At 46.1% G+C, this 14,236-nt stretch overlaps 1 protein-coding gene across 1 annotated transcript in view; it reads right to left on the minus strand.

Moving 5' to 3' along the window:
- The window catches only part of LOC144828230 (connector enhancer of kinase suppressor of ras 2-like), a 2,060,726-nt gene that overhangs the window by 550,967 nt on the left and 1,495,523 nt on the right, over positions 1-14,236 (minus strand). The window lies entirely within an intron of this gene.

Consider the following 14,236-nt stretch of genomic DNA (forward strand, 5'->3'; position numbering starts at 1 on the left):
TCTCATCTGTCCACCTGAAAACATCTTCCGGCTTCTCAAAGAAGTGAGTTTTAGACTGGAAGACCACCCGCAAGCGGGCCGGATAGAGTAAGGAGTACTGTATCTTTAGGCCCCGGAGTTTAGCCTTGGCGTCCAGGAAGGAGCGTCTCTGTTGCTGCACCATCTTGGTGTAATCGGGGAAGACCATGATCTTGTGGGATTCAAATGAAAGAGAGTCCTTGGCCCTTGCCTCTCGCAAGATAACGTCTCGATCGTGGAAGTTCAGAATCCTGGCGATCACCGGCCTGGGTCGTTCACCTGTCGGCGGTTTCTGCGTCAGGGCTCGGTGCGCGCGTTCGACTACGAAGCATCTGGACAGGGTATCCGGAGGGAGCCAGCTCTCCAGCCATCGAGAAAGGAAGCGTCCCATGTCCCCCTTCTCACAATCCTCCGGAAAACCTACAAAGCGAAGGTTGTTCCTGCGCGCCCGCCCTTCGGCGTCCTCCACCCTAAGTGCTAGACCCTTCTGGATATTCTCCATCGCCGCCATTTTCCTCTTCAGGGTCCCGACATCGTCTTCCACAACTGAGACCCTGGACTCCGCTTCAGTTATGCGCTCCACTGCATTGCGCAGGTCCTGCCTTAGAAGTGTCACATCGGCCCCAACAGCCCCAATCTTAGCATCCAGCATGTCTCTCGACTGGGTGATGGCTGCCATCAGCGCCGCGTTGTCCGGCCCCGGTCCCTGGCCGCCCTGCGCTCCGGGCCCGCCATGCGGTTCCGTGAATTTGTCGATGGGCCCCTGCTTAGCGGGCCCTCCTCCCCCCCTGGTCATGGCGAAGGCTGAGTCCGGCCGAGTTGTCCCCAAACGCGCCGGCAGCTGCTGACGGCGGGGCAACCTTCACTCCAACAGCTATCAAGAGCAGGACACCCTCACCAGCGATGGCCTCCTCACGCCCCCGACTGTCGTACACTCCAGGTGATAAGGGGGGGGTGTTCCCCAGACGCGACTCCGCTGACCCCCGCAGGCCAGGTCCCAGCGCGTGCAAGCCTCTCCCGGGGCACCCTCCGCTCTATGCCAGCTGGCTTCGGCGTACCCCGCGTGTCCCAGAGGCTGCCAGGGGATCCCCCAGGTCCGGCAGTCTGGGCCAGGCCCCCAATGACCCCCCCGGGCACAGCGTCCCTCAGCAGTCACAACAGCACCATTTGTGGGGGGGGGGGCGGCCAACACTCACTGTCCGTCGGGTCTCGCTGAGGGTCGGCACCAGGTCCACGCCGGGCACCCCCAATGCAGCACGGGCCGCTGCAGTCCAGGCCTCCGGGCCCCACAGCTCCGGCAATCCCCGGATTGGGAGAGACAGCAGACCAGACAGGGCTCGCCCCTGGCCCCTCGGTCCCCGGGGCTCCCAGGCGCCTGCACCTCCGGGCCAAGGATCTGTGGATGCGAATTCGGGCAGGGGTCGCCAACCTCGAGGCCCCGGCTCCTCCAAGGCCAGGTAGGCCGCAGCGTCGCCGAGGCGCCCCTCAGCGCTAGTTCTCCTGGCTTGCTCCGCGTGGAAGGGCAGGGGGGCCCGTGATGGTCCGCCCGCCGCAGGCTGCGCCGGATCGTGGCAGGGAAGCGGCGCCGCGGACCTCAGGACGGGCTCTCTGATCCGGGTGCGCCAAAATCGAGGCCCCGGCTCGTCCGACTGGCTCTAGGCCGCCCGCCGCTCCAGCTCACTGCACCACCAGGGAGGGTCACGGCTCGCCAGTCCCGGCACCGGAATGCACCCTGAGTCGTCCGCTACCTGTGCCCCAACTCCGATATGCTTTGCGGGTCCGGGGGCCAGGAGAATTGGTAGGATAATCATCGGGCCGGCGGGAGCTCTAAGAAGCCACGTCCGCCATGATCGCCCGCTAAGCCACGCCCCCCAATCAGTAGACTTTTTAAGATGTAATCATAAAAAGAGTCTTGGAATCAAACTCCATCTTTATACAACCCTTGGAAAAATAAGCAAAGATGCCTAAATACCTAAAGGCAAGCCTAAAAGGTTTAGGGTCTAATTCACAAGAGTAAACTTACACTTTTGTGTAAGTTTACAAGTGTTTGCTATTCACAAAAGGACTTACAAGTAGTATATTAACAAGTGCTGAGTCTCCGGACAGAAATAGACCTATCTTTTTAGTGATGGCTAGATGTGCAAAGATACTTTTCAGTCGTAAATCATAAGAGTAGCAAAGAAATGCATATATGGTTTGTGAGAACAGTTATGTTAACAAAACATTGATCGGTTACCAACCCCCCTGTTGGGTAGGTAACTGTTTCATAAAGCGGAAGCTATCTCTGAGGGGCAGCTTTCAGTTTGAGAACTGTATTGGGTGGCCCCTTGAGGAACTGTTAGGAGTCAAGTGGACCATTCCATTCTCCCCCTGATATTCTTGCCTGGATGTGATTTTTTTTAAACCAGAATCTGTCTTTTTATGAACAAATTCTGCTTTAAATAAATAAATGCTTGCATTTAGTGAGGAAGGTTTGCTGTCCTTCTCAGACCTCCACCCCTGAATTCGCATCCTTTCACGGGGGGCATTAATATTCATGAGGCTGAAGGTTTTGCGACCTACAGTGAAGATTTTGGATGCGACTGATTAGCATATCAGTTAAATCGCAAAATGCAGGCCTATTCACAAATCAGTCAGTGTGCAATTACACCTTCTAGTCTGCAAACAGTACTGGGCCCTGTGAGCAAGTACATACAAACACAGATACTCTGCTTAACTTTACTCAAGGGATTTAAATGAGTACAGCTAGGCTTGAGACATTCTGAATAGTGGTTGAACGGAAACTTTTCTATTTGAGCAAACTACTTAGGCAACTGAGTTGACAGGTATTGATTTGCAGCCTGATTCATCAAGCGAAATGCGCTCGCAAAAGGGCCAGATTCTGAGAATCTCTTTGAGAGTGCAATTTTTGCATTTGGGATTCATCATCCCAAATGCAAAAATCGCTAATAAAGAATTAGCTAAATTGCAAGGATTAGCATTTAAGGAATCTCTATTAGATATTCCTTAAATGCTATTCATGAAACATTTAAAAATAGCGAATTCGCAATTTAGGACCGCTATTTACCACGAGGTCAAACCTCGTGGTAAATAGCAAAACTTAGAAAAATGCATTTAAATGCATTTTTCTAAGTTGCATGTTACACACACACATGTCCTTTGGACATATGTGTGCACAACATCAGTGTAAATTCACATTTCAGGGGTGCTACAGGGTGTCCTTTGGACACCCCTGCACCCTTGAAATCGCATCCTTATTTGCGATTAGCAAATTGCTAATCGCAAATAAGGAATAACTCCCCATTCATTCCTATGGGCCTAATCGCAAATAAGGAACATGTAGGAATCGCAATATTTTTTGCAATTCCTACATGAATCCCGTTTTGCAAGTCCTTAATAGCGATTCCTTATGAATCGCTATTAAAGACTCGCAAAACGGGTCTTTGATGAATCTGGCAGTTAGCCCTTCAGAGTCTAGCATAAGTACTGCACCAACCGTCTTTTTAACAGAGCCGAAATACGATAATAGAAATCCTGGTCACATAACTTTCCCATTGAATATGGCTATTAGGGGTGTGTCTGACTCCAGAGGAAAGTTTTTTCAGGTCTCTTTGCATTCTTTAACGGTCTGATGAGGGAAATATCTTAGGGTAAAAGAAGTACCTCATCTGACAAACTTCATATATGGATTCTGAGTGGTAGTGACCAATTATATGGTGATTTACAAGATTTATTCTCCAACTGAGAAGTTGTGCTCTTTTAATAGTGGATCGGGAAGAGTACCACCCCATAAAGCAATGGAAGAACTTCTTAGAACTGCACTTGCTAGATGGAGAATTCCTGTACATGTGTAGCAAAATCAAGACTTTTTGGTTGTAATGTCCACGCTGATAAGGCTAGATAAAACAGTGGTCTTAAAGAAACTGACATGGTTTATGGAGAAGAGTAGGGTAGAGGGGTTGGCCTAACGGCTAAGGCGCTCGACCTCGGACCTGGGGATCTGGGTTCGAGTCTCGGTAACGACACCAAAAACCCCCTGTGATTCTGGGCAAATCACTTAATCTCCCCGTGCCTAAAATGAAAGTGTGTCCTCATGTAATGTAACTGGTGCTATGTAAAGCGCTCTGATAACTGATTCGGTTCGGTTCTAGTTCGCGCTATATAAAACTCTGCAAAAAAAAAAAAAAAAAAAAAGAGAACAGAGAAATAACTTTAGACTGCACATTACACTTGCTGCACTAAATTAGGACCAACTGTAAGGTCAGGCTAGAAACTGTGGCAACAGTCAAATCAAACGCTGATCATCTAGCCAAAGCATCCTGAGGTGAAGGCCTTTATAAATGGTAGAGTACAAACCTTTGGCTGCTAAATCAGTAAAATTAATAGACAGTTGCAACTGATCTAAAGTATCCTTCCCACAAGTTTAGTGAGGCATTAAAATCTGCCTTTTTCTTTCCAGGATGTTTCTGTGTATCTGGCTATCTCACCTCCCGACTAAAGGTGGAGCTTGACCAAGTTACTGAAAAGTGGCGGCTCCTCCGTTAAGGTGGAGGAGCATCACCCCACGGCTAACGCAGCAGTGAAAATATGAAAAAGAAAATTATAACAAAAGTTATTAGAATTTTATTTTTCCTCACTTACTTGAGCCGAGTCTAGGGCATTCCGGGCCTTCCTGATGGACAGCCTCAGCACAGAAGAGGAGTGGTACGTGCACTGTAAGTGTGCATGTCGGTTTGGCCGGCCCTCTTAAGATGGCCAAACCGACATGCACACTTAGATCTCTCCACCTGAGCTATGCTGTACAGCTGGGTGAAGAACAGGCACAGGCTTATAGTGCTGAACCACGGTGCCCACACCAATACCGGTGAGGCTCCCATGCTGAGGAATACCAGCATGAGAGCAGCATCTGGATTGGCACAGGTGAGCCAGTGGAATGCAGGGAGCAGAGGCGCAGAAGTGCACTGAGGTGGCAGACAGCAGGTAAGCATTCTTTTTTATATTTATCTCCCTGCGCTGTTCCCTCCTTCCATGCTGCCCCCACTGTAATGCCACTGTCAACGCCGATCCCTGCTGCACATTTACGTGTGTGTCACCCTAAATCACCATCATGCTATTAGATTTTAGATAAAACTCTAAAAGAATTTGATACATACACGCAAACTTTCAAATTGGATAAACTAGAAAATGACATAAAAGCATTTGATAAAAAGAAGGTTTACCCCTATCTAACCGAGGGATACTATAACCAAGAAACAAGAGGCACTTACACAACTAGAGGTAGAGGGGGATACCGTAGATACAACACCTTCTCCAATTCCTCAGTTAGCAGTGGTTCCGAGATAGACCAACCATCCACTAGCACTGCAGGACAAGAAAGGGACCAGCCTTTTTTAGAACAGGACACATGGACAGACCAACGAGGTCGGGGACGCCCAGGGGGACGTGGTCGAGCACCATGGAAACAGAACAGGGGACAACAAACTTGGAACCGAGGGAGAGGGAAGCAAGTACATTTCGGACAGGAATCCCATGGCGACATACAAACTCGCTCACAACACTACAGATGGTAGATAGGAACATAACACCTACACATAATACCCCTGTAGTTAATTTATCCAACTACAATCTCACATATGAGGAACAACAAGAGTTGGAAAAAGGACTGTCTTTTGTCCCCACCAATCTACCAAACAGCTTCAATTTGAAATTGGAACTTTTCCAGTTCTTTCGGAAAGTCCGTTTGAAATACCATTTCAATAAAATACCCCACAATAGCATAACGAGCAGCACTGGACTGAGACCCCCATCCACCTTCACCCCTCCAACTCACAAGATGCCACCAAGGATCTTGGCATATGAACAAATGGTGTTGGGTGATGTCACTAACTTACTCAAGGATAAGAAATATGTGAAATATAATATCTCTAAGACTGAACGGCAAGCTCTAACCAGCCTAAATAACAACGATGAAATAGTGATAAAACCCGCGGATAAGGGTGGGGCTATAGTAATCCAGGGAAGAGATACCTATAAGGCAGAGATTCTTTCTCAACTATCCAAAGAGGGTAACTACAGGAGACTTCCGAAAGACCCCACTAATGAAATAGCCATATCCATCAGAGGAATAACTGATCAAGCACAGCAGGATGGGATAATTACCAAATCAGAATACGAATATCTCAACAATACATACCCCCGAGTCCCAACGATATATACAGTACCAAAAATACACAAGAACCCAGCTGTACCGCCAGGCAGGCCAATTATTTCAGGGTGCGGGTCAGTGATGGAACCACTATGTAAATTCATAGACATCTTCTTAAAGCCTATTGCGGAATCGACCACATGCTACCTAAGAGACACCATGCAAGTTATACAACTCATAGATGGTAAGTCTTTTGATCCAACTCAGGAATTACTTGTGACCATGGATATATCATCCTTGTACACAAGCATTCCACAGTTAGCTGCGATGACCACGATCGAAATGGCATTAGATAGTAGAACACGTTCACACAGGGTACCGACTAGTTTCATCTTGTCTCTATTGGAAATAGCAATGAGAAGAAACTACTTTGTCTTTGACGGCAAATTTTATGAACAAACAAGTGGAGTAGCGATGGGGGCAAGCTTTGCTCCCAACCTAGCAATTATCTTTATGGATGCATTTGAACACACTTGGATTCTAAATGATAATAATCCATACAGAACCAATACCATAGAATGGCGTCGTTACATAGACGACGTGCTCCTTATCTGGAAGGGCACGGTGGATGAGCTAATGCTTTTCCATACATGGCTAAATGAAAGGGACAAAAACATACAATTCACCATTGAGAATAGTAACAACTCTATCAATTTCCTTGATTTAACTATAAAGGAGGAGGATGGTTCCCTATACACCACACTTTTTAGAAAACCTGCAGAAAAGAACACACTCCTCAGATATTCCAGCCACCACCCCCGCAACCTCAGGGACAACCTACCTTTTGGGCAGTTCCTGAGGTTGAGGCGTAATTGTACCAAAAAGACTGATTATTTTAGGGAATCCGATGTACTAATGAAAAGGTTAATTGAGCGAGGTTACCCCAGAAGCATGATCAAAAAAGCTCGCAAACAAGCATGGTTCAACAACAGAGAGTCCTTGTTGCAACCGAAACCAAGATTGGATAAAACGGAAGATAGACTTATATGTGTTACCACCTTTAACACACGTAGCACAGAGATCAAACAATCCATCAACACGCACTGGCACATAGTAGCGGAAGAGATAGGCATAACTGAACCCCCTATGCACGCCTTCCGTAAAGGTAGAAGTGTCAAAGAATATGTGGTACATTCCATGCTGTCAAAAAACAAGACCGATAACCAAACATCATTATGGAACATCCCCCCAGTGCTAGGTCATTTTAAATGCGGGAGTTGCAAGGCATGCAAAATGGCATCTGAAAGGAAAGTGTGTACTTATAACAACTACACCCACACTCTCCAACATCATACCAATTGTAACACGATGGGCGTTATTTACGCCATTTTATGCCCATGTGGTTTCATGTACATCGGACAGACCACTCAGAAAACAAAAACACGCATATTACAGCATTGCAGCAAGATACGCTGCAAGGTACCAGGTGCACCGCTAGTGGATCACTTTTTGCAATTTAACCACCAACCTGAAAGTTTCACATGGTGGATAATTGAGAAAGTTACAAAAAATCCTAGGGGTGGCAATTATGCCAAACTGTTAAGTACGCGAGAATGCAGTTGGATGCACCTATTTGACACAGTGAATCGTGGCCTTAATGACCGGGAAGAGGTCTTGAGACAAATGGTATCCATTAGGAATGGTTGATATTAACCTGACTATATATCTTGATCACCTGACCTATAGATACCTTCACACAGAATAGAAACTCCAGCATAATGGTTCTAACCATATAGGAAATGAATTCCCTTGTCCTAATATGTGTTCGTTTTGTATTGTACTTATATGTTAACCAATTTGTGTTCATATGTAAGATTTTTGTGTCAAACACATAAAAAAAATCTTAAAAATAATGGGGATAGCTGTGTAAAACAAATGTTTATCCACATTTAGCCACATGTTTTTTCATTGTGTTCATTCATCATTGGTAAATCATTGAGACTAATTGCAAATATATACCACTTCTAAATATTATTGCGAACAATTGTAACTATACATGCTATCCGGTGGTATGCACTGATCAGCCTTGCCAAAATAATCGGAGCAGTCCTATTTCTTTGACCGATCAAACAGAGTACCCATCGGACTCAACACGCTATCTATCCCAGTCCTTCTTCAGTGTCGCCATTCAGACACGGCCGGGTCCTATTAGCTGAGAGGCACCCCATGTGACCGCACGCAGAACACGGAAGTAAGCTCCGTCGTCTGCCGCTTTTCCCTCAGTTCTGGAACTCTGACGGTGACGAAGGCCCGCAGTCATCCGAACTAGACAACTAAGGTATGATTTATCTGAAGGGCTGACCCTTCCGTCTTTATTTAACAACTCAACTTAGTTTATGACGACAGAGGCAGTATCCAACCGAACTTTTCTGCCTTTGTCTTTCCAAATAGGTAACGGTGGTACCTCCTCACAGGAACAAAACCATTGGCAAATCCGCTTTACGCCATGTGTCTGTGCTGACTCACACTAGCACTTTTTCCTCGTTTTACCGGAGGGCCCTGGAGGAGCCAGTAGGATACTTTTGATCTGCACAGTATTGGTAAGGGCGAGTTGCTCTTACCTGAAGCCCCCCAGTAAATTGCGGACAGCTAATGCTTTGAGAGGCTTTGGAGATTAATTGACTCCATTCGTCCCCTACAGGTTCCACCTTCATACTAAACGTCCAAATCAATATAGGATCATCTGAACCTCGACTAGGTGAGTTGATTAGCCATTAGAGGTGGACTAGGTATCCAACAGGTTGTAGCCCTTGGGAGAGGGGCCTTTACTTATGTCCCCTTTGTATCTACCTAACAGGTGATTCCTAGCCAGCTTGGAGGGAGTCGCACCTGACTAGCTGCTTTGGTAATGTACCCATTAATCCATATGAGATTATACTCAATCTAAATGAACACCTTTTAAAACCCACCCCATTTTCATACCCCAGGTGATCCAGACCGCAAGTGTGATCACGGCCAGGTCTTTTCCCCTTCCCCCCACGTCCTGATGAAGACCCGCAGCCGAGGAAGCAAAAATCCCTAGAGCATCAGGGTCGAAACGTCGACACTTTTTAATTCATGTGCCTGTACCCTTTATTTTTTCCCCCCATTTTCCCCCTGAATAGTTTGGACAGGCTTGTTCAATCAGCGGGAACAATACCGCGAGATTTTGTTTTTCTTTCTCCTGTAAATATTTGAATTGTACATTATAAACTGTCTCTGAATTTCCTCCTTTTCACTTGAGCACCCCTTTCTCATTCTTAACTATACTTCCTTTTCTTGCGCCGTGTATTAGTATAATTTGTTGACATTGTAAATAACTGTATTAGTTGGTTTTTTTGATAAATACAAATTCGAAATGTGGTTATGGTGTTCATTGCTCATTTAATAACCTTCTCTCCCATGTAGCTTGATTTCTGAAATGCAGATTGAATCGCATTCTTAAACTAAAAATGTTTTGTTGATTAAGTCACATTAATCAATAGTCTAGGGCCATTGTTTTGTTTATATATTAGATTTTATGGGCAGTTAGACCTTGGAGAATAGGAGGGGTTTGTGCGGCTGGGTGGAGGTGGTGCCCACTAATATGCAGCCTAGACCAGGGGCTCATGGTGCTGTGTGTACTGTCATCTCACTAAGTTCCATGAGTAGGTACTGGGCAGTGAAACCCCTTACCACTCCAGCCACAATTGAGGGTTTTCACAATGGCAAATTCAAAGCTGATGACCCATGTTATGGTTTCTATTCATGATTCTAGGAATAGAATGCGGGGCTGAGGCCCTTCACAGCACCCGCAGCACTATGGCTCATGACTGCGCTGGGACTTTGAGATCTTGAGCTCAGTGTTGGTGGGGTTTGAGGAAGAGTGTGCTATTTTCTTGAGCTCTTTCTGTCTGTGTGTGCAGAGATAGTCCCATAGGTGCACCATAGCTGCGTCTGTTTCCTGAACTGTTTGTGGGGTACTATGCAAGCTCAGTAGAGTATGTGTTGTAATGATGGACTTTAAGGGAATCTATGTAAAGACTGCTGTTGGTATCTTTGTTACTGACTCTTCCCCAACTCATCTGTCTCCCTAGAGGGCAGCAATCACCACTTGCAGCATCCATGTGTGTTTGGAGTGCTCAGGTTGCAAGTTTCTGCTTCAACACCCACCACAGACACCTTAAAGACCATGAAGAACATAGACTCCAGAACACCCTCAGACCCCTATCCACCCCACAGCTTCTACAGGGTCGCCACAGTCATTGCACCCAAGCTACGCCAAATGATCAACTGCTCCCTAGAGACCGCCACATTCCCCAAGAACTAGAAGCACGCTGAAGTCAACCCCCTCCTGAAGAAACCCTTGGCAGACCCGACCTACCTCAAGAATTTCAGGCCCACCTTGCTACTTACTTTCGCAGCTAAGGTAATTGAAAATGCTGTCAACACCCAGCTAACATACTTCATCAAACCCAACAATGTCATAGACATCTTCGAATCTGGATTCCACAGCAACCACAGCACCAAGACCGCTCTCCTCACCACCACTGAAGACATCCGCACACTCCTCGACCAGGGCCAAATGGCAGTCCTCATCCTCTTGGACCTATCAGCAGCCTTCGACACCATTTCCCACCACATACTAGCCACCAGAATCCACGACGCTGGCATACGAGAAAAGGCCCTAGACTGGATATGCTCATTCCTCACAGGCAGAACACAGAGTGTCAGACTCCTGCCGTACTTCTCAAACAGACAGAGACCAGATGCAGAGTAACCCAAGGACTCCACCCTCTTCTACATCTACAAGGCCCCCTTCGCTACCATAGTCAGAAACCATGGGCTCAACATCGTCTCCTATGCTGATGACACCCAGCTCATCCTCTCCCTCACCAAGGAACCCACATCAGCAAGCACAACTTCCAAGAAGGGAGGAAAGTCGTTACAACCTGGAAGAACAGCTGCCTGAAACTCAACTCAAAGAAAACAGAAGTTCTCATCCGCGGCTCCACCCCTTCAGATTGGACCACACCTGGTGGCCCCCTGCCCTCGGAAACCCACCCAACCCAACAGACCATGCTCGTAACCTCGGCATCATACTGGACTCATCGCTCACTATGAACCACCAGATCAATGCTGTTGCCTCAGCTTGCTTCAACACCCTCTGCATACTCTGTAAAACATTCAAATGGATCCCTCACAAATCCAGAAAAACATCACACACACCTTCATCACCAGCAGACCAGACTACGGAAACGCCCTCTATGCCGGAATCAACAAAAAACTCCACCGCAAACTCCAGACCATCCAGAACGCAGCAGCTAGACTAATCCTCGACATCCCCAGACACAACGACATGACCCAACACCTCCGTGATCTACACTGGCTCCCCGTCGAAAGAAGGATCCCCTTCAAGCTGCTCACGTACGTGTACAAGGCCCTCCACAACATCGGACCACTTTACCGCACCAACCGTCTCTTCTTCCACGCCCCCAAAAGAAACCTCCATTCAGCCGACCTCTACCTGGCCACCATCCCACGCTTCTACAGGAACAGAGCGGGTGGAAAATCCTTCTACTACCTTGCAGCCAAGACCTGGAACGACCTCCCCCTCCACCTCCGGCAAAGCCCTACGCTGCTCCAGTTCAGGAGAGACCTCACGACCTGGTTGTTCAGATAACCCAAATGGAACTGCACCCCCCACCACCAGCACCTTGAGACCCTAATGGGTGAGTAGTGCGCTTTACATACCCCTGATTGATTGATTAATTGAGAGTTACTATTCTTACGTTGAGTAAGTTCAGTGAATTCCGGTTTAGAGGAAGGAAGTGATGTTGAAAGTAAGCGCCGGTTTCGGCCCCCTAGTGGTGGTGGGGGGCTCATGGTAATGCCTAGCTTCAGCGCAACATATGTTTATTTGTGTTGTCATACGTTTGACTAATTAGACGTATGCCTGTTTTTAGCTGTGTAAGTATGCATGTCTGTAGATGTGTTGTTGAGTGTGTGGCGATGTGTCCTCATGTTCATGTATCACATCTTTCTGTGTGTGTGTGTCTCTGTGGTTATGTAAATCTGTGTCTCTGTGTTTGTAAGACGTGTGTCTGTATGTCTGTTTGAGGAGACTATGAGTGCACTGCAATGTTTTCTTCACATTTGTGCTTTAAAATGCCATGTATGGATCCCCTTTCTTCAACAATTGGCAGTAAATATGTGATGTAAAAGGCACCATTTGAATAATTGTTTTCAAAATGTTCTTGCATGGTGAGGGGAAGAACCCTCCTTTTGTACTTCAGACCCGCTCGCTTTGCTTGCTCATTATACTCCGGTCGAATATGGTTGCCTCACCACTTTCAAAATCCACCAGCCAACAGTGTCCCACTCCTGAAGCACTGATGATACAGAACACTAGGCTAAGGCTCAGACAGAAATGCATACATGCAAAGGTCTACTTGAGAATTCAAGGAACAAACAATCCAATATTATTTTCATAATTAAAAAAAATACAAAAATCTATTCCAAATAGGATAAGTTAGGTCTGCCACTGCTATTAGACAACATTTTCCAATATCAATCACTAGGGGAGGTAACGCTCTGCTTATATGTGTTTCTACAAATAAACGTATTTACCAAATTGGCTCAAAAACCACTCTCCTATTTGACAAGGCTGCTACTCACAGCTTTGGTGACATGAGTGACACATATTCTGGGACGATCTGGGCAGTTTTAGCACAGGAAAGGTTTTCAAGTGTTGTGTACTCTACACTAGTGACCCCAGAATAGATGAGTCACTAAGACAATCAAGCAAAAATCCAAATCACATTAAGGCAGTGATAGATCCAGAGATAAGATACAGTATAAATGCCAAAGAAGATCAATCGCTAAGAGGCTCTGCTAAATCGGTCTGAAAGCACAGCGAGTTGTGTCTAATTTTCGTATGCTTTGAAGTTCTTTGCCAGTGGTCATTCTGTGCTTGAGATGCTCATACTGGTAGAGATCCCCCTGAACAAAGGTTTTGATTTTTGATTATAGCGAGAAACACAAAGGACTAACAGCCAGATTCATCAAGGCCAAAACATCTCGCAAAGGGCCAGATTCTGAGAATCTGGTCCTTTGCGAGCGCTATTTTTGCATTTGGGATTCATCATCCCAAATGCAGAAATCGCATTTTCAGAAATCGCTAAATTGCGAATAATTGCATTTAAGGAATCTCTATTTGAGATTCCTTAAATGCAATTAATGAACCATTTTAAATTTGCGATTTTGCAATCTGGGGCCGCTATTTACCGCGAAGTCTGACTACGTGGTAAATAGCGAAAACTTAGAAAAATGCACTAAAGTGCATTTTTCTAAGTTGCATGTTACACACACACATGTCCTTTGGACATGTGTGTGCGCAACATCAGTGTACATTATCATTTCAGGGGTGCTACAGGGTGTCCTTTGGACACCCTGGCACCCTTGAAATCGCTTCCTTATTTGCGATTCGCAAATTGCAAATCGCAAATAAGGAATGACTCCCCATTCATTCCTATGGGCCTAAGCCATTCCTTATTTGCGATTAGCAATTTGCGAATCGCAAATAAGGAAGCAGTAGAAATCGCAAAAAATATTGCGATTTCTACATGAATCCCGTTTTGTGAGTCTTTAATAGCGATTCCTTAATAATCGCTATTAAGGACTCGCAAAACATGACAATGATGAATCTGGGGGTATATTTTCTCCATACACACTGGGAAATATGATGTGATTAAAAAACAGGCTCCTGTTATACCACTTTGGAAAATGATCATTGCAAAGAAAAAACAGTAGCAAGCTGATATGCGAAAAGAGTAACTACAAAAACCAGAGCAATAGCTGATGGGAGGCTGAATCATATCCCCAATTGGATAAGCTGCCCTGTGTGCATTAAGCATGTAATGGATGAAGGTGGATAAACTAAAGCCCCTCTATATGTATTATTTTTGCTGTACTATATTTTTTATGATTACTTCAGCTCTGGCATGTCAGCTGTCAGCTTTTCCACGCAAAAGACCTGTTGGGCACATGGGGAGC

The sequence above is a fragment of the Lissotriton helveticus genome, chromosome 4_1 (genome assembly GCF_964261635.1).
Source record: "Lissotriton helveticus chromosome 4_1, aLisHel1.1, whole genome shotgun sequence".
Classification (NCBI taxonomy): domain Eukaryota; kingdom Metazoa; phylum Chordata; class Amphibia; order Caudata; family Salamandridae; genus Lissotriton; species Lissotriton helveticus.